Source organism: Tachypleus tridentatus, chromosome 7, assembly GCF_004210375.1.
Source record: "Tachypleus tridentatus isolate NWPU-2018 chromosome 7, ASM421037v1, whole genome shotgun sequence".
Taxonomy (NCBI): domain Eukaryota; kingdom Metazoa; phylum Arthropoda; class Merostomata; order Xiphosura; family Limulidae; genus Tachypleus; species Tachypleus tridentatus.
This window is the reverse complement of record NC_134831.1, coordinates 125,316,081-125,335,229: the sequence shown is the minus strand read 5'-3', so window position 1 is coordinate 125,335,229 and position 19,149 is coordinate 125,316,081.

Here is a 19,149-nt window from a genome sequence, read left to right as displayed (position 1 = left end):
TGTCCTGCACAGGTAGTAGATAAATGGACATCGATTGTCCTGCACAAGTAGTAGATAAATGGACATCAATTGTCCTGCAGAGGTAGTAGATAACTGAACATCGTTTGTCCTGCACAGGTAGTAGATAAATGGACATCGATTGTCCTGCACAGGTAGTAGATAAATGGACATCAATTGTCCTGCACAGGTAGTAGATAAATGGACATCGATTGTCCTGCACAGGTAGTAGATAACTGGACATCGATTGTCTGGCACAGGTAGTAGATAAATGGACATCGATTGTCCTGCACAGGTAGTAGATAAATGGACATCGATTGTCCTGCACAGGTAGTAGGTAACTGGACATCGATTGTCCTGCACAAGTAGTAGATAAATGGACATCAATTGTCCTGCGCAGGTAGTTGATAAATGGACATCGATTGTCCTGCACAAGTAGTAGATAAATGGACATCGATTGTCCTGCACAAGTAGTAGATAAATGGACATCGATTGTTCTGCACAGGTAATAGATAAATGGACATCAATTGTCCTGCACAGGTAGTAGATAAATGGACATCGATTGTCCTGCACAGGTAGTAGATAATTGGACATCCATTGTCCTACACAGGTAGTAGATTCCAACGAACCGAGGTTCATTGTTTGGAGCTCTCTCCGGACTTATGATGATACAAATCTGGTTTCGATACTGGTAGTGGGCACAGCACAAATAGCCCACGGCTTCTCAGTGGCATAGCGGTAAGAATGGAGCCTACGACGCTAAATATCGGGTTTCGATACTTGTTATGGACATAGTACAGATAACTTATTATGCAGCTTTCTAACAATAAACAATCATTACCCAACGGTTTCATTAAAGAAGACTTAACAAAGAACATTTATCGTTAGGGGTACAAGAAAGTTGATGTTTAATGGTTTGTAACACTTTTGTTATATTTACCGTTAGGGGTACAAGAAAGTTGATGTTTAACGGTTTGTAACACTTTTGTTATTTTTACCGTTAGCGGTACAAGAAAGTTGATGTTTCACGGTTTGTTACACTTTTGTTATTTTTACCGTTAGGGGTACAAGAAAGTTGATGTTTAACGGTTTGTAACACTTTTGTTATTTTTATCGTTAGGGGTACAAGAAAGTTGATGTTTAACGGTTTGTAACACTTTTGTTATTTTTACCGTTATGGGTACAAGAAAGTTGATGTTTAACGGTTTGTAACACTTTTGTTATTTTTACCGTTAGGGGTACAAGAAAGTTGATGTTTAACGGTTTGTAACACTTTTGTTATTTTTACCGTTAGGGGTACAAGAAAGTTGATGTTTAACGGTTTGTAATACTTTTGTTATTTTAACCGTTAGGGGTACAAGAAAGTTGATGTTTAACGGTTTGTAACACTTTTGTTATTTTTACCGTTAGGGGTACAAGAAAGTTGATGTTTAACGGTTTGTAACACTTTTGTTATTTTAACCGTTAGGGGTACAAGAAAGTTGATGTTTAACGGTTTGTAATACTTTTGTTATTTTAACCGTTAGGGGTACAAGAAAGTTGATGTTTAACGGTTTGTAACACTTTTGTTATTTTTACCGTTAGGGGTACATGAAAGTTGATGTTTAACGGTTTGTAACACTTTTGTTATTTTTACCGTTAGGGGTACATAAAATTTGATGTTTAATGGTTTGTAACACTTTTGTTATTTTTACCGTTAGGGGTACATAAAATTTGATGTTTAATGGTTTGTAACACTTTTGTTATTTTTACCGTTAGGGGTACAAGAAAGTTGATGTTTAACGGTTTGTAACACTTTTGTTATTTTTACCGTTAGGGGTACAAGAAAGTTGATGTTTAACGGTTTGTAACACTTTTGTTATTTTTACCGTTAGAGGTACAAGAAAGTTGATGTTTAACGGTTTGTAACACTTTTGTTATTTTTACCGTTAGGGGTACAAGAAAGTTAATGTTTAACGGTTTGTAATACTTTTGTTATTTTAACCGTTAGAGGTACAAGAAAGTTGATGTTTAACGGTTTGTAACACTTTTGTTATTTTTACCGTTAGGGTACATGAAAGTTGATGTTTAACGGTTTGTAACACTTTTGTTATTTTACCGTTAGGGGTACATAAAATTTGATGTTTAATGGTTTGTAACACTTTTGTTATTTTACCGTTAGGGTACATAAAATTTGATGTTTAATGGTTTGTAACACTTTGTTATTTTACCGTTAGGGGTACAAGAAAGTTGATGTTTAACGGTTTGTAACACTTTTGTTATTTTTACCGTTAGAGGTACAAGAAAGTTGATGTTTAACGGTTTGTAACACTTTTGTTATTTTTACCATTAGGGGTACAAGAAAGTTGATGTTTAACGGTTTGTAACACTTTTGTTATTTTTACCGTTAGGGGTACAAGAAAGTTGATGTTTAACGGTTTGTAACACTTTTGTTATTTTTACCGTTAGGGGTACAAGAAAGTTGATGTTTAACGGTTTGTAACACTTTTGTTATTTTACCGTTAGGGTACAAGAAAGTTGATGTTTAACGGTTTGTAACACTTTGTTATTTTACCGTTAGGGGTACATAAATTTGATGTTTAATGGTTTGTAACACTTTTGTTATTTTTACCGTTAGGGGTACATAAAATTTGATGTTTAATGGTTTGTAACACTTTTGTTATTTTTACCGTTAGGGGTACAAGAAAGTTGATGTTTAATGGTTTGTAACATTTTTGTTATATTTACCGTTAGGGGTACAAGAAAGTTGATGTTTAACGGTTTGTAACACTTTTGTTATTTTTACCGTTAGCGGTACAAGAAAGTTGATGTTTCACGGTTTGTTACACTTTTGTTATTTTTACCGTTAGGGGTACAAGAAAGTTGATGTTTAACGGTTTGTAACACTTTTGTTATTTTTACCGTTTGGGGTACAAGAAAGTTGATGTTTAACGGTTTGTAACACTTTTGTTATTTTTACCGTTAGAGGTACAAGAAAGTTGATGTTTAACGGTTTGTAACACTTTTGTTATTTTTACCGTTAGGGGTACAAGAAAGTTAATGTTTAACGGTTTGTAATACTTTTGTTATTTTAACCGTTAGAGGTACAAGAAAGTTGATGTTTAACGGTTTGTAACACTTTTGTTATTTTTACCGTTAGGGGTACATGAAAGTTGATGTTTAACGGTTTGTAACACTTTTGTTATTTTTACCGTTAGGGGTACATAAAATTTGATGTTTAATGGTTTGTAACACTTTGTTATTTTACCGTTAGGGGTACATAAAATTTGATGTTTAATGGTTTGTAACACTTTTGTTATTTTTACCGTTAGGGGTACAAGAAAGTTGATGTTTAACGGTTTGTAACACTTTTGTTATTTTTACCGTTAGAGGTACAAGAAAGTTGATGTTTAACGGTTTGTAACACTTTTGTTATTTTTACCATTAGGGGTACAAGAAAGTTTAACGGTTTGTAACACTTTTGTTATTTTTACCGTTAGGGGTACAAGAAAGTTGATGTTTAACGGTTTGTAACACTTTTGTTATTTTTACCGTTAGGGGTACAAGAAAGTTGATGTTTAACGGTTTGTAACACTTTTGTTATTTTTACCGTTAGGGGTACAAGAAAGTTGATGTTTAACGGTTTGTAACACTTTTGTTATTTTTACCGTTAGGGGTACATAAAATTTGATGTTTAATGGTTTGTAACACTTTTGTTATTTTTACCGTTAGGGGTACATAAAATTTGATGTTTAATGGTTTGTAACACTTTTGTTATTTTTACCGTTAGGGGTACAAGAAAGTTGATGTTTAATGGTTTGTAACATTTTTGTTATATTTACCGTTAGGGGTACAAGAAAGTTGATGTTTAACGGTTTGTAACACTTTTGTTATTTTTACCGTTAGCGGTACAAGAAAGTTGATGTTTCACGGTTTGTTACACTTTTGTTATTTTTACCGTTAGGGGTACAAGAAAGTTGATGTTTAACGGTTTGTAACACTTTTGTTATTTTTACCGTTTGGGGTACAAGAAAGTTGATGTTTAACGGTTTGTAACACTTTTGTTATTTTTACCGTTAGGGGTACAAGAAAGTTGATGTTTAACGGTTTGTAACACTTTTGTTATTTTTACCGTTAGGGGTACAAGAAAGTTGATGTTTAACGGTTTGTAACACTTTTGTTATTTTAACCGTTAGGGTACAAGAAAGTTGATGTTTAACGGTTTGTAACACTTTGTTATTTTACCGTTAGGGGTACAAGAAAGTTGATGTTTAACGGTTTGTAACACTTTTGTTATTTTTACCGTTAGGGGTACAAGAAAGTTGATGTTTAACGGTTTGTAACACTTTTGTTATTTTTACCGTTAGAGGTACAAGAAAGTTGATGTTTAACGGTTTGTAACACTTTTGTTATTTTTACCGTTAGAGGTACAAGAAAGTTGATGTTTAACGGTTTGTAACACTTTGTTATTTTACCGTTAGGGGTACAAGAAAGTTGATGTTTAACGGTTTGTAACACTTTTGTTATTTTACCGTTAGGGGTACAAGAAAGTTGATGTTTAACGGTTTGTAACACTTTGTTATTTTTACCGTTAGGGGTACAAGAAAGTTGATGTTTATCGGTTTGTAACACTTTTGTTATTTTTACCGTTAGGGGTACATAAAATTTGATGTTTAATGGTTTGTAACACTTTTGTTATTTTTACCGTTAGGGGTACAAGAAAGTTGATGTTTCACGGTTTGTTACACTTTTGTTATTTTACCGTTAGGGTACAAGAAAGTTGATGTTTAACGGTTTGTAACACTTTGTTATTTTAACCGTTAGGGGTACAAGAAATTTGATGTTTAACGGTTTGTAACACTTTTGTTATTTTTACCGTTAGGGGTACAAGAAAGTTGATGTTTAACGGTTTGTAACACTTTTGTTATTTTTACCGTTAGGGGTACAAGAAAGTTGATGTTTAACGGTTTGTAACACTTTGTTATTTTACCGTTAGGGGTACAAGAAAGTTGATGTTTAACGGTTTGTAACACTTTTGTTATTTTACCGTTAGGGGTACAAGAAAGTTGATGTTTAACGGTTTGTAACACTTTGTTATTTTACCATTAGGGGTACAAGAAAGTTGATGTTTAACGGTTTGTAACACTTTGTTATTTTACCGTTAGGGGTACAAGAAAGTTGATGTTTAACGGTTTGTAACACTTTTGTTATTTTACCGTTAGGGTACAAGAAAGTTGATGTTTAACGGTTTGTAACACTTTTGTTATTTTACCGTTAGGGGTACAAGAAAGTTGATGTTTAACGGTTTGTAACACTTTTGTTATTTTTACCGTTAGGGGTACAAGAAAGTTGATGTTTATCGGTTTGTAACACTTTTGTTATTTTTACCGTTAGGGGTACATAAAATTTGATGTTTAATGGTTTGTAACACTTTTGTTATTTTTACCGTTAGGGGTACATAAAATTTGATGTTTAATGGTTTGTAACACTTTTGTTATTTTTACCGTTAGGGGTACAAGAAAGTTGATGTTTAACGGTTTGTAACACTTTTGTTATTTTTACCGTTAGGGGTACAAGAAAGTTGATGTTTAACGGTTTGTAACACTTTTGTTATTTTTACCGTTAGAGGTACAAGAAAGTTGATGTTTAACGGTTTGTAACACTTTTGTTATTTTTACCGTTAGGGGTACAAGAAAGTTAATGTTTAACGGTTTGTAATACTTTTGTTATTTTAACCGTTAGAGGTACAAGAAAGTTGATGTTTAACGGTTTGTAACACTTTGTTATTTTACCGTTAGGGGTACATGAAAGTTGATGTTTAACGGTTTGTAACACTTTTGTTATTTTTACCGTTAGGGGTACATAAAATTTGATGTTTAATGGTTTGTAACACTTTTGTTATTTTTACCGTTAGGGGTGCATAAAATTTGATGTTTAATGGTTTGTAACACTTTTGTTATTTTTACCGTTAGGGGTACAAGAAAGTTGATGTTTAACGGTTTGTAACACTTTTGTTATTTTTACCGTTAGAGGTACAAGAAAGTTGATGTTTAACGGTTTGTAACACTTTTGTTATTTTTACCATTAGGAGTACAAGAAAGTTGATGTTTAACGGTTTGTAACACTTTTGTTATTTTTACCGTTAGGGGTACAAGAAAGTTGATGTTTAACGGTTTGTAACACTTTTGTTATTTTTACCGTTAGGGGTACAAGAAAGTTGATGTTTAACGGTTTGTAACACTTTTGTTATTTTTACCGTTAGGGGTACAAGAAAGTTGATGTTTAACGGTTTGTAACACTTTTGTTATTTTTACCGTTAGGGGTACATAAAATTTGATGTTTAATGGTTTGTAACACTTTTGTTATTTTTACCGTTAGGGGTACATAAAATTTGATGTTTAATGGTTTGTAACACTTTTGTTATTTTTACCGTTAGGGGTACAAGAAAGTTGATGTTTAATGGTTTGTAACATTTTTGTTATATTTACCGTTAGGGGTACAAGAAAGTTGATGTTTAACGGTTTGTAACACTTTTGTTATTTTTACCGTTAGCGGTACAAGAAAGTTGATGTTTCACGGTTTGTTACACTTTTGTTATTTTACCGTTAGGGGTACAAGAAAGTTGATGTTTAACGGTTTGTAACACTTTGTTATTTTACCGTTTGGGGTACAAGAAAGTTGATGTTTAACGGTTTGTAACACTTTGTTATTTTACCGTTAGGGGTACATAAAATTTGATGTTTAACGGTTTGTAACACTTTTGTTATTTTTACCGTTAGGGGTACAAGAAAGTTGATGTTTAACGGTTTGTAACACTTTTGTTATTTTAACCGTTAGGGGTACAAGAAAGTTGATGTTTAACGGTTTGTAACACTTTTGTTATTTTTACCGTTAGGGGTACAAGAAAGTTGATGTTTAACGGTTTGTAACACTTTTGTTATTTTTACCGTTAGGGGTACAAGAAAGTTGATGTTTAACGGTTTGTAACACTTTTGTTATTTTTACCGTTAGAGGTACAAGAAAGTTGATGTTTAACGGTTTGTAACACTTTTGTTATTTTTACCGTTAGAGGTACAAGAAAGTTGATGTTTAACGGTTTGTAACACTTTTGTTATTTTTACCGTTAGGGGTACAAGAAAGTTGATGTTTAACGGTTTGTAACACTTTTGTTATTTTTACCGTTAGGGGTACAAGAAAGTTGATGTTTAACGGTTTGTAACACTTTTGTTATTTTTACCGTTAGGGGTACAAGAAAGTTGATGTTTATCGGTTTGTAACACTTTTGTTATTTTTACCGTTAGGGGTACATAAAATTTGATGTTTAATGGTTTGTAACACTTTTGTTATTTTTACCGTTAGGGGTACAAGAAAGTTGATGTTTCACGGTTTGTTACACTTTTGTTATTTTTACCGTTAGGGGTACAAGAAAGTTGATGTTTAACGGTTTGTAACACTTTTGTTATTTTACCGTTTGGGGTACAAGAAAGTTGATGTTTAACGGTTTGTAACACTTTGTTATTTTACCGTTAGGGGTACAAGAAAGTTGATGTTTAACGGTTTGTAACACTTTTGTTATTTTTACCGTTAGGGGTACAAGAAAGTTGATGTTTAACGGTTTGTAACACTTTTGTTATTTTTACCGTTAGGGGTACAAGAAAGTTGATGTTTAACGGTTTGTAACACTTTTGTTATTTTTACCGTTAGCGGTACAAGAAAGTTGATGTTTAACGGTTTGTAACACTTTTGTTATTTTTACCGTTAGGGGTACAAGAAAGTTGATGTTTATCGGTTTGTAACACTTTTGTTATTTTTACCGTTAGGGGTACATAAAATTTGATGTTTAATGGTTTGTAACACTTTTGTTATTTTTACCGTTAGGGGTACATAAAATTTGATGTTTAATGGTTTGTAACACTTTTGTTATTTTTACCGTTAGGGGTACAAGAAAGTTGATGTTTAACGGTTTGTAACACTTTTGTTATTTTTACCGTTAGCGGTACAAGAAAGTTGATGTTTAACGGTTTGTAACACTTGTTATTTTTACTCTTCCTTGTTTTTTAATATTTTTATTAATAGAAAATGTAACATAATCTACTCATTGTTAAATAAAAAAGAATTTATTGTTAAAACTGAAAGTCTGATAACACAGAAGGTTTTATAGAATAATTCGCTGAAGACGAAAATGATATATATTTTTCTCCATTGCGTACAGGTTTTTCCACAAAACGTCATATGTTCTTTGAAACAAGTGAATCACTTTCATTGAGATCGGGTCACATTTTGTTGCGTTGAAAGTGTCGACAACCTCTCGCTATAGATTTCTTTAGAGTAATCGAAACGTGAGACTCTTATCCATATTTCTAGAATTCAAACATGGCGAACATAATAACAAAAAATGTTTATTGTGGTGAACAAAATAACACGATCTAAGTAAGGGCTCTTTTCTTCGTCAAAATTTGTAAAAAAAGTCATTTGTGGTAGAAAAAAAATGAATGTTATTTTCGAAATTTGCACAGCTGAATTATGGGAATCCTGTTATTAAAATCCAAAGAACTTTAATAAAGTTTAAATTTGCAAGGCTGTGCTACTGCAGTGGCGAATCTAATATTAATTTGTTTGTTTTTGAATTTCGCGCAAAGCTACTCGAAGGCTATCTGCACTAGCCGTCCCTAATTTAGCAGTGTAAGACTAGAGGGAAGGCAGATAGTCATCACCACTCACCGCTAACTTTTGGGCTACTCTTTTACCAACGATTAGTGGGATTGACCGTAATATTATAACGCCCCTAGGGCTGAAAGGGCAAGCATGGTTGATGCGACCGGGACTCGAACCCGCGACCCTCAGATAACGAGTCAAACGCCTTAACACACTTGGTCATGCTGGTTCTCTAATATTAGTAATATCTGAACGGAAATAACAACATGTAATTTATTCAGTATACTCAATATTAGTAATATCTGAATGGAAATAACAACGTGTAATTTATTCAGTATACTCAATATCAGTAATATCTGAATGGAAATAACAACGTGTAATTTATTCAGTATACTCAATATCAGTAATATCTGAATGGAAATAACAACGTGTAATTTATTCAGTATACTCAATATTAGTAATATCTGAATGGAAATAACAACGCGTAATTTATTCAGTATACTCAATATCAGTAATATCTGAATGGAAATAACAACGTGTAATTTATTCAGTATACTCAATATCAGTAATATCTGAATGGAAATAACAACGTGTAATTTATTCAGTATACTCAATATTAGTAATATCAGAATGGAAATAACAACGTGTAATGTATTCAGTATACTCAATGTCAGTAATATCTGAATGGAAATAACAACGTGTAATTTATTCAGTATACTCAATATCAGTAACATCTGAATGGAAATAACAACGTGTAATTTATTCAGTATACTCAATATTAGTAATATCTGAATGGAAATAACAACGTGTAATTTATTCAGTATACTCAATATCAGTAATATCTGAATGGAAATAACAACGTGTAATTTATTCACTATACTCTTAGTGAAGAAAGTTTACTTTTTATATTTTTTCTCAATCTTTAGATGACAGAAGAACCGTAGTTTAACAACAAACACTTATCTGTAACTAAAACTGCTATAAAACGGAAAAAATACACTTGTGGCGAAATAAACCTTTGATGGATGAGAAGAAATTTTTTAACCCTTTGGCTTCATTTTCAAGGCTTATTTTTTTGAATTTCGCGCACAGTTACACGACGACTGTCTGCGCCAACCGTCCCTAATTTAGAAATGTAAGGGAAAGCAGTTAGTCAACAACACCAACCGTCAACTCTTGGGCTACTCTTTTACCAACGAATAGTGGGATTGATCGTAATTTTATAACGCCCCCACGGCTGAACGGTCGAGAATGCTCAGTGCGACGGGGGATTCGAATCCGCAACCCTCAGATTACGAGTCGAACGTCCTGACCAAGGTGACATTAAAACCATTTCCATGGGAAACTGTTATTTTACTTCGTAGCATTTTTTAAACTTACTTATTATTCTAAAATTATAAGACAGTCCAAAAGTTAATTATCAATAACAAACAGACCTTCGGTAGAACACAAAATTCTGAGGCTCAATTCCTTGCAGTAGACAAAGCACAGACATTTACTAAAATTGGAACAGTTTCTTTACTGTTTGCACATGCACATCAACATACCACACAGGAAACCTGTGTCTATTGAATATTAATTTACGTTATTTGTTTTGAATGTGTTTGTCCACGAACTCACACTATAGTTTTGAAACTAGTGGGATCATACTTGGCAGACAGATCCGGAAAGGCTCATTAGATCTCGGGGGTCCCATATTTAAAACTGTTCGTACCTCCACTCTTAAGCTAGTAGAATCAATTATGACACGCGTGATCACGAGCGGATGTACTAACAAGGTGTGCTCACAGGTATGAACCTGATCAGGTATCACGAACGGGTGTCCTAACAAGGTGTGCTCACAGGTATGAACCTGATCAGGTACTACGAGTGAGTGTCCTAACAAGGTGTGCTCACGGGTATGAACCTGATCAGGTACTACGAGTGAGTGTCCTAACAAGGTGTGCTCACAGGTATTAACCTGATCAGGTACTACGAGTGAGTGTCCTAACAAGGTGTGATCACAGGTATGAACCTGATCAGGTACTACGAGTGAGTGTCCTAACAAGGTGTGCTCACGGGTATGAACCTGATCAGGTACTACGAGTAAGTGTCCTAACAAGGTGTGCTCACAGGTATGAACCTGATCAGGTACTACGAGTGAGTGTCCTAACAAGGTGTGCTCACAGGTATGAACCTGGTCAGGTACTACGAGTGAGTGTCCTAATGAAATTTGTTTGTAGGTGTGGAGGCGATGTGGTATCACGTGCAGGTGTCCAAACCAACCCCCTCCCCCCAAAAAAGTTTATTTTTTACTTACAAGTTAGTAAGTATATTAATAATACGTAAACATTGTTGAGAAGTTAACCAGCATGGTTAATATTATGATGACAGTAAAACTACGCAATAAATATATATATTATAATATTTACCATGTTTATAAAAACTACGTGTGTTGTTCTAATCTTTTGACGGCCCGGTATGGCCAGGTGGTTAAGGCGCTCGATTCGCAATCTGAGGGTCGCGGGTTCGAATAGCCGTCACACCTAACGTGCTCGCTCTTTCAGCCGTGGGGGCGTTATTTGTGACGGTCAATCCTACTATTCGTTTGTAAAAGAGTAGCCCAAGAGTTGGCAGTGGGGGTGATGACTAGTTGCCTTCCCTCTTGTCTTACACTACTAAATTAGGGACGGCTAGCGCAGATAGCCCTCGTGTAGCTTTGCGCAAAATTCAAACCAAACTAATTGGATGACAGATATGTATCCGCGGTGTAAAAACCATCCGACGTATTTATGGTTTAACTGTTGTTTTTTTTATCGGTTTTAGCTATAAATCTCATACAGCGTCTCTTTGTTTTCAAACTTTGTCCTGTTAGAGAACGAAAACGTTATCTGTCGATTTGTATCTGCTATGAAATAATGTATGTGCTGTTAATAATAAACACAGAAGTTTCTCTTTATTAATGAATATTACAAATTTATTATTTGACAATTTGGAGAAGAACAATTAATGTGTTGTCACTTTAGTGTTTTGAGTGATTTAACGGAGGGATAACTTTTTATTGGAAATTTCTGTAGTTACTGTTGTAGCGTGTTTGGTTATTTAATTTTTAAAATATCTAATAATTTCACAGTAAGATGAGTGAAATAAGTACCGTAAGTGCAGAGGGCGGTGAATATAAAATATCGTAAATATGTAAACACACTACATCAGGGTGCTGGTACATCCTCTTGAAATGTACGATTACTACAGCAGGGTGCTAGGTTATACAATATTACAAGTATGCTAAGTTGTAGAATATTACATGTATGCTAGGTTATACAATATAACAAGTATGCTAGGTCATACAATATTACAAGTATGCTAGGTTATACAATACAACAAGTATGCTAGGTTATACAATATTACAAGTATGCTAGGTCATACAATATTACAAGTATGCTAGGTTATACAATACAACAAGTATGCTAGGTTATACAATATTACACGTATGCTAGGTTATACAATATTACAAGTATGCTAGGTTATACAATACAACAAGTATGCTAGGTTATACAATATTACATGTGTGGTCACTACACCAAAGTGCAAGGCATTTTGTTCTCGTGAATAAGTTACGATAATTATTCATATAACATAAAGCAGATTGCTATACCTGATCATATTTAAGAACCTACAGGAACAGTTCTCTCATAACACACTGGCGGTATTATGTTTTGTTTCCATTGTTATTTTTAATTGGAAACAATTAAGGTAGAGACTGTATTTTTAGTTTATGAGTAATAATATAATTCCTGGTTTACTAAGATTTTTTTTTCCCAGCGAATATTATTTGTTATTCTGCCCCAAAAAAATCACGACGCCACCAATTACGAGCAAAATCCTTTTTCTCCATGTCACTGTAAAAATATTTCAATAAATGTAAGTCTAGCATTATGAATAAAGTTATTTTTTGTTCAATTTTATTCTATAGTTTTACACTGGTGTTTTTAAGAATTTAGTTCTACAAACATTTATCCAAAAGTAAATCTACCATTGTACACAAAACCTTAGAACACGATTTTACTCTTAGGCCTAGGATCCCTTTACTGGAGTAATATGAGCGCAGATAGCTTTCATATAGCTCTACGCGAATTTCAAATTACCTCCAATTACCTGGAGTAATATGTAGTTACTGTTTAACATATTTATTTTGACAATGTTGTTATATTTCTATAAACATGATTCATATATCTTGTTAATAATATTGGAAAGTAATAATAGTTTTACAATAAATATGACGATATGTGTTACTGACTACTAATAAAGAAACTTTATTCTAAAGTTACAAGGATGTGGAGGTGGAATAGATAAGAAACCAGAGAAGATTTGTATACTTACTTCCACATTCAACTATTCACAGAGAGGATTCATATACAAGTTACGTGGTAGAATGAGTAACATAGATTTTTCTCCCATCAAATGTTCTCTAGTTTATGATTTTTTTTCTATCCCTACATCCCGATAATTTTAGGATAAAATATATACTGCTTATTTCTGGACTTTTTTGTTTACATTTAGCATAACGAGTGGCGCTATCTATCGAACGATATGATCATTGGCCAATATTAAACAGTCGGTATCATTGCGTATATTTTGGGCCATAACTAACCTAAAGCACATATTAAGTACTAGAGAAATTCAACGTTTTAGTGTTAGAGTGGAAGTAGACAAACTGTGGTTTACGAGTTACAGAATGAAAACGAAAATTAGATTCATTCCTCCATAAATATCACTACATGCTGCCTGTTACACGTTAATACAAGTATTGTTTATCTTATTTTCAACACTGCTTTCCTTGTTGCAATCTCATATCTTATTTTAAACACTACTTTCCTTGTTGAAATCTCATATCTTATTTTAAACACTGCTTTCCTTGTTGCAATCTCATACCTTATTTTAAATACTACTTTCCTTGTTGAAATCTCATATCTTATTTTAAACACTGCTTTCCTTGTTGAAATCTCATATCTCATTTTAAACACTGCTTTCCTTCTTGCAATGCCATATCTTATTGTAAACACTGCTTTCCTTGTTGCAATCTCATACCTTATTTTAAACACTGCTTTCCTTGTTGCAATCTCATACCTTATTTTAAATACTGCTTTCCTTGTTGCAATCTCATACCTTATTTTAAATACTGCTTTCCTTGTTGCAATCTCATACCTTATTTTAAACACTGCTTTCCTTGTTGCAATCTCATACCTTATTTTAAACACAACTTTCCTTGTTGTAATCTCATGTTATTTTAAACATAACTTTCCTTGTCGCGATCTGTTATCTTTAGCAGGTGGTTAATAACATAACAAGACTTAAGAAGAACTAAACTGTATTTTAGATATGTTGTTTTAGTACTACGTTGAAGAACTAGAAGCGAACTTTAACTTATTACAAGAAACATTGTTTTTATTTATCATGACCTAGAAATTCTTGTTTTAGAATTTTTCAAAATTCTGTCATATCAGAAAAATATTGTATAATAATAAAATAAAAACAATTGTTTTTCTAGTTTCGTTTTATATTTGCTAATAGCCATGTAACAGTTAAGCCTAAATACGGCAGAACCTGATTTATTAACAAACAATGAAATAAGTGAGCTGGTTTAATTTGGAAAATTGATTTGTTGTAAATCACACTATTGTCAATAGATGGCGACAAGTATTATATCAAACAATGTTATATATTTTGAAACAGACGAGTAAATACTGTTAAACATTTTTTAGACCATTTCTGTTTACAATTTTATGTTTATTGCTTAGCATAAAACTACTTTACTGGGGATTAGTTTAATCTCGATATTGAAACCCGAACATTTTGCCATGCTTAAAAACCATTATCAAGTATTTATCGATAATTGAAAATATTTTTAGATAATTAAATTATTTCAATTTAAAAAAACAACTACATTATCGATTGCTAAAATAATCGCCATGTAATTAATATGTGCAAAGATTGACCTTACTATTGAATCATATTGATCCCTTCTTAAGATTTGACGAAATAAAATTATTTTTCGATTTCAAACCTATTTAACTGAATGTCCCATTAGATACAAACAATAATCGAACAATAGTTTGTTTCTTTTGATTCAGTAATCATATATTGTTGTAATTAATACACATATTGTCATGAGGTACAACTGATATTCGTATTTCGTTATTTAACACAATGAATCTTTAATGTAAAGTTATGCGCATTTTGCGATAAGATGAAGCTGAACGTTGTAAGAAATACCACAATATTTCATTCTATGACAATCACTCCTCAATGTTTTTTTTTTTTACGTTGGTATAAACGTAGACTCTGTTTAAAAGCTATCATACTAATAAATATACCCTTCTTTCTTAGTGCTACGTTTGATAACCTAATGGACTTGAAATGTTTGTGCTCTTGATTCACAGGTAGATGCGTCTTAAGAAAAAAACAACAAACGAACGTTCTAACAACTCGCATTTTTCTATCTTCCCGGAATTTTAATTTTCTTGGAAGGTATTTTAGCAATGCATCATGGGTAGTTAGAGATAGAGTTTCGAACAATGTTGGATGGTGTTTTATCTTACGTTAGTATTATATACGGCGTTTTTTCTCTCTCTCGTATATCAATCGTAAAATAATAAATTATTTGATATTATGACGAATTCGAATTCACGAGGTATCTGACAGTAGTGTTTTTTTTATGGTAAACTTCCTTGCTTGAAAATTCTTCTCAGGGGACTTTAAAAAAAATCGAATGAGTAGGAACGTGTAATCGGAAATGTTAAGCCTTCCTCTCTATTTACTGATTCATGATAACAATTTAATATTTGTGAAAAGTTAAATAATGTATGATTAGGCTAACCACGCCAAGTTCCCTTTGAGCTCTATATAATAGTTTTCGAGAGTTACGTTTGTAGCTTTCAAAGGTGTTTTCTTATTTTGCTTATATCTTCCCATAGCTGTTATACAAAACACAAGTAATCACAAGCACACCTAAATTCACCAACAACCGATACTTCTAATACCGAGAAAAAAAAATGGATCAGTTTCTGTAAAATCCATTAATGGGGTAAGGGTTTGTGATTATAACAAGATTATCAAAATTATGTTCGCTTTTTTTTTAAATTTCGAACAAAGCTACACGAAAGCTATATACGATAGCCATCACTAATTTAGCAGTATGAGACTAGAGGGAAGGCAGCTAGTCATCACCACCCACTGCTAGCTTTTGGGCTACTCTTTTACTAACGAATAGTGGGATTGACTGGAACATATAACGCCCCCACGGCTGAAAGGGCAAGCATGTTTTGTGTGACGGAGATTCGAACTCGCGATCCTCGGATTACGAGTCGAGTGCTCTAACCACCTGGCCATGTCGGGCTTACATCTTTTGTCTATGCCCAATATGGGTATAAAAAGTACTTTATAATAATTTAAAGGAATCATGTTCACTACGCCGCAACCGTGCAATATTATTTTAGGTTTAAGAGACTTAGCGAAACCTAGTGGCTAGCGTGTAAAGCATATGAATACGAGATATGTGATTCGTAACTCGCTATCATTAAAACGCGCTCCGCAGTACGTGGTCGTGAGTTTGGTATTAAAAGTATGTTAAATCCCACTTCTCAATCAGAGATGATTATCCCAAAAGTTGGAGATAGGTGCTATTCATTAGCTGGCTTCTCTCCAGTTTTTCAGGTCAAAATTAGGGACGTTATAATTTTACGTTTACCTTTGCGCGTAACAAACAGTTATAATAAATTAACTCTCAAGTTTCACATTTTGTTGTGCAAAGAAAAGTAAAAATCCATATTTTTTTATTCTCCAATTATTATGTTAGAAAACCTTTACGGTGTAAGTAAGACGTAAAATAATATCACTCAGTATAGTCATTGGTTTAGTTAGCACCGATATTGTTCTCGTAACCTTGTGTCAATGACGGCCCGGCGTGGCCAGGTGGTTAAGGCATGCGACTCGTAATCTGAGGATCGCGGGTTCGAATCCCCGTCACACCAAACATACTCACTCTTTCAGCCGTGAGGGGCGTTATTATGTGACGGTCAATTCCACTATTCGTTGGTAAAAGAGTAGCCTAAGAGTTGGCTGCGGGTGGTGATGACTAGCTGCCTTCCCTCTAGTCTTATACTGCTAAATTAGGGACGGCTAGCGCAGATAGCCCTCGAGTAACTTTGCACGAAATAAAAAAACAAACAAAATAAACCTTTTGTCAAAGGTAGAGTAGACTAAATATATGTGACCCACAATAGTAATAGAACAAATCAACACAGTATCTTAATAAAGTTCCTTTAAACTTTATGTAAAAAGTAGTCAGTAAAATATAGAATGTAATTAGGAACCCTTGGTAGTTAATCGAACACAAGAGTTCAGAAGGCAATCTCTTGTACGATCCGCTATTGTACGTTCAGCAACAATAATTCACTCGTTTTTACGTTCTATTTATCTTCATTTTGACAGTTTTAGGCTAAAATCTCTGGAGGATTTTGTCTTCAAATTTGCTTCCTTTTTAATTTTGTCAAAAATATTTTTGGTTTTACATAATTGACGGATATCATTGTTGCTTCTTGCCACTGTTAAATGTTAGATGTAACGTTGATGTTAAATAGCTTACTTTGGTTCACATTTAAAAGGATTAAACTTAAAATATGATGGTAATTTGTTTGCAGTTAAGCACAAAGCTACCTAATGGGCTATCCGTGCTCTGCCCACCAGGGGGATCGAAACGCGGTTTCTAGCGTTGTAAGTCCGCAAACATATCGCTGCGCTAAAATAGGCTGGTTTCACGAGAGTTTAATATCCTTCGAATATTATTTACGTAATTTTATCTTCCTGTGGGTACTCGGTAAGCTTTAATACAGGGTTCGATTCTCCGATTTGGAGAGAGCGCTGGTAACTTATCTTGTCTCTTTGTTACTAAAACAAACAAACAATTTAATAATTACTTTGTCCACGTTTAACGTTAACCTGTGACTGATGGTTAGAGTGCTAGACTTTCAATTTGAGGGTTCGAATTCTATTACCAAAAATGTTCGTCTTCTCAGCCATGAAGACATTATAAAGTGACGATCCATCCTACTTTTCACGGATGGTATTACCAAGCTGTCTTTGCTTCAGTTGTAAATCAGGGACGTAAAACACAATTAGCCCACGAGTAGCTTTACGCGAAATTCACCAAGGAAACGCCACTTACACTTACAATAGCCCGGCATGGCCAGGTGGTTAAGACACCCAACCGTGGGAGCGTTATAATGTGATGATCAATCCCACTATTCGTTTGTAAAAGAGTAGCCCAAGAGTTGGCGGTGGGTGGTGACTAGCTGCCTTCCCTCTAGTCTTACACTGCTAAATTAGGGACGGCTAGCACAGATAGCCCTCGAGTAGCTTTGTGCGAAATTCAAAAAACAAACAAACAATCCACTGAAAAAAAACAACAACCATAAAGTAGTTAGGTAATCGCTCTGGCGGTTGTTAAGACCGTATAATAATTTTTGATATATCAATAAACATTGCTGAAGTTAATTTCTCTAATGTAAAAGAAAAAAAAACTGATTGAATTTTGCGCATAGCTACACGAGGGCTATCTGCGCTATCCGTCCCTAATTCAGCAGTGAAAAGCTTGAAGAAGAGCAGCTAGTCATCACCGCTCCCCCCCTGTTAACTCTTAGTCTATTATTTTACTAACGAATAGTGGGATAAACTATATCAGTATAACGCTACCACGGCTGAAAGGACGAGATGTTCGGATATAAGAAAGAACAGATTAACACTGAATTGGAATAATTGAAATGCCCAACGGGCATCACTGCGCCCTAACATCCTGGCCATATTTTAGTTGGTTTCGAGGCTACGTATGTAGGATCCATCAAAAATGTCTCGCGTAATTGTATATAATTGTGTCTCGTCTTTTCTCTATCTAGTATGCGTAATGGCCTTAAAAGTATTATTAGAAATGTTAAATAGATTCAGTAAGAAATAGTAAATAATATCGTATTCTATCAACTTTCGAACCTGTGGAGGAATTAGAAAATAAAAAATAAAAACAACCGTCAGGGTGCGCACGTTATTCATTGCCAGTACTTTACTGAATGTTCAAAATATGAATTATAAATTGTCTTTCTCGTGGTCATACTTTAAAACTGATTGTGTCAATTTTTGTTCCCGTACAACCGACTCTACAACCAATGTTTTATGATAACTGATTATTCAAACGAAAGCTCCATTGTTGCTTAATGTTCATTCGGTTGGTTTGTTTAAAATTAAGCACAAAGCTACACTATGGTCTATTTGTGTTCTGCCCATCACGAGTATCGAAACCTTATTTTGAAAGATGTGAGTCCGCAGACATGCTGCTGTGCCAATCGGTGGCAGGGGCATGTTCATTTGGAGCTATAAGTCTGTTTTCTTGTATTTAAGCACAAAGCTGCACCATGGGCTATCTGTTCTTTGCCAACCACAGGTATAGAAACTCTAGGGGGCAGGAGCTATGAAGGATTATTCCTTGTACCA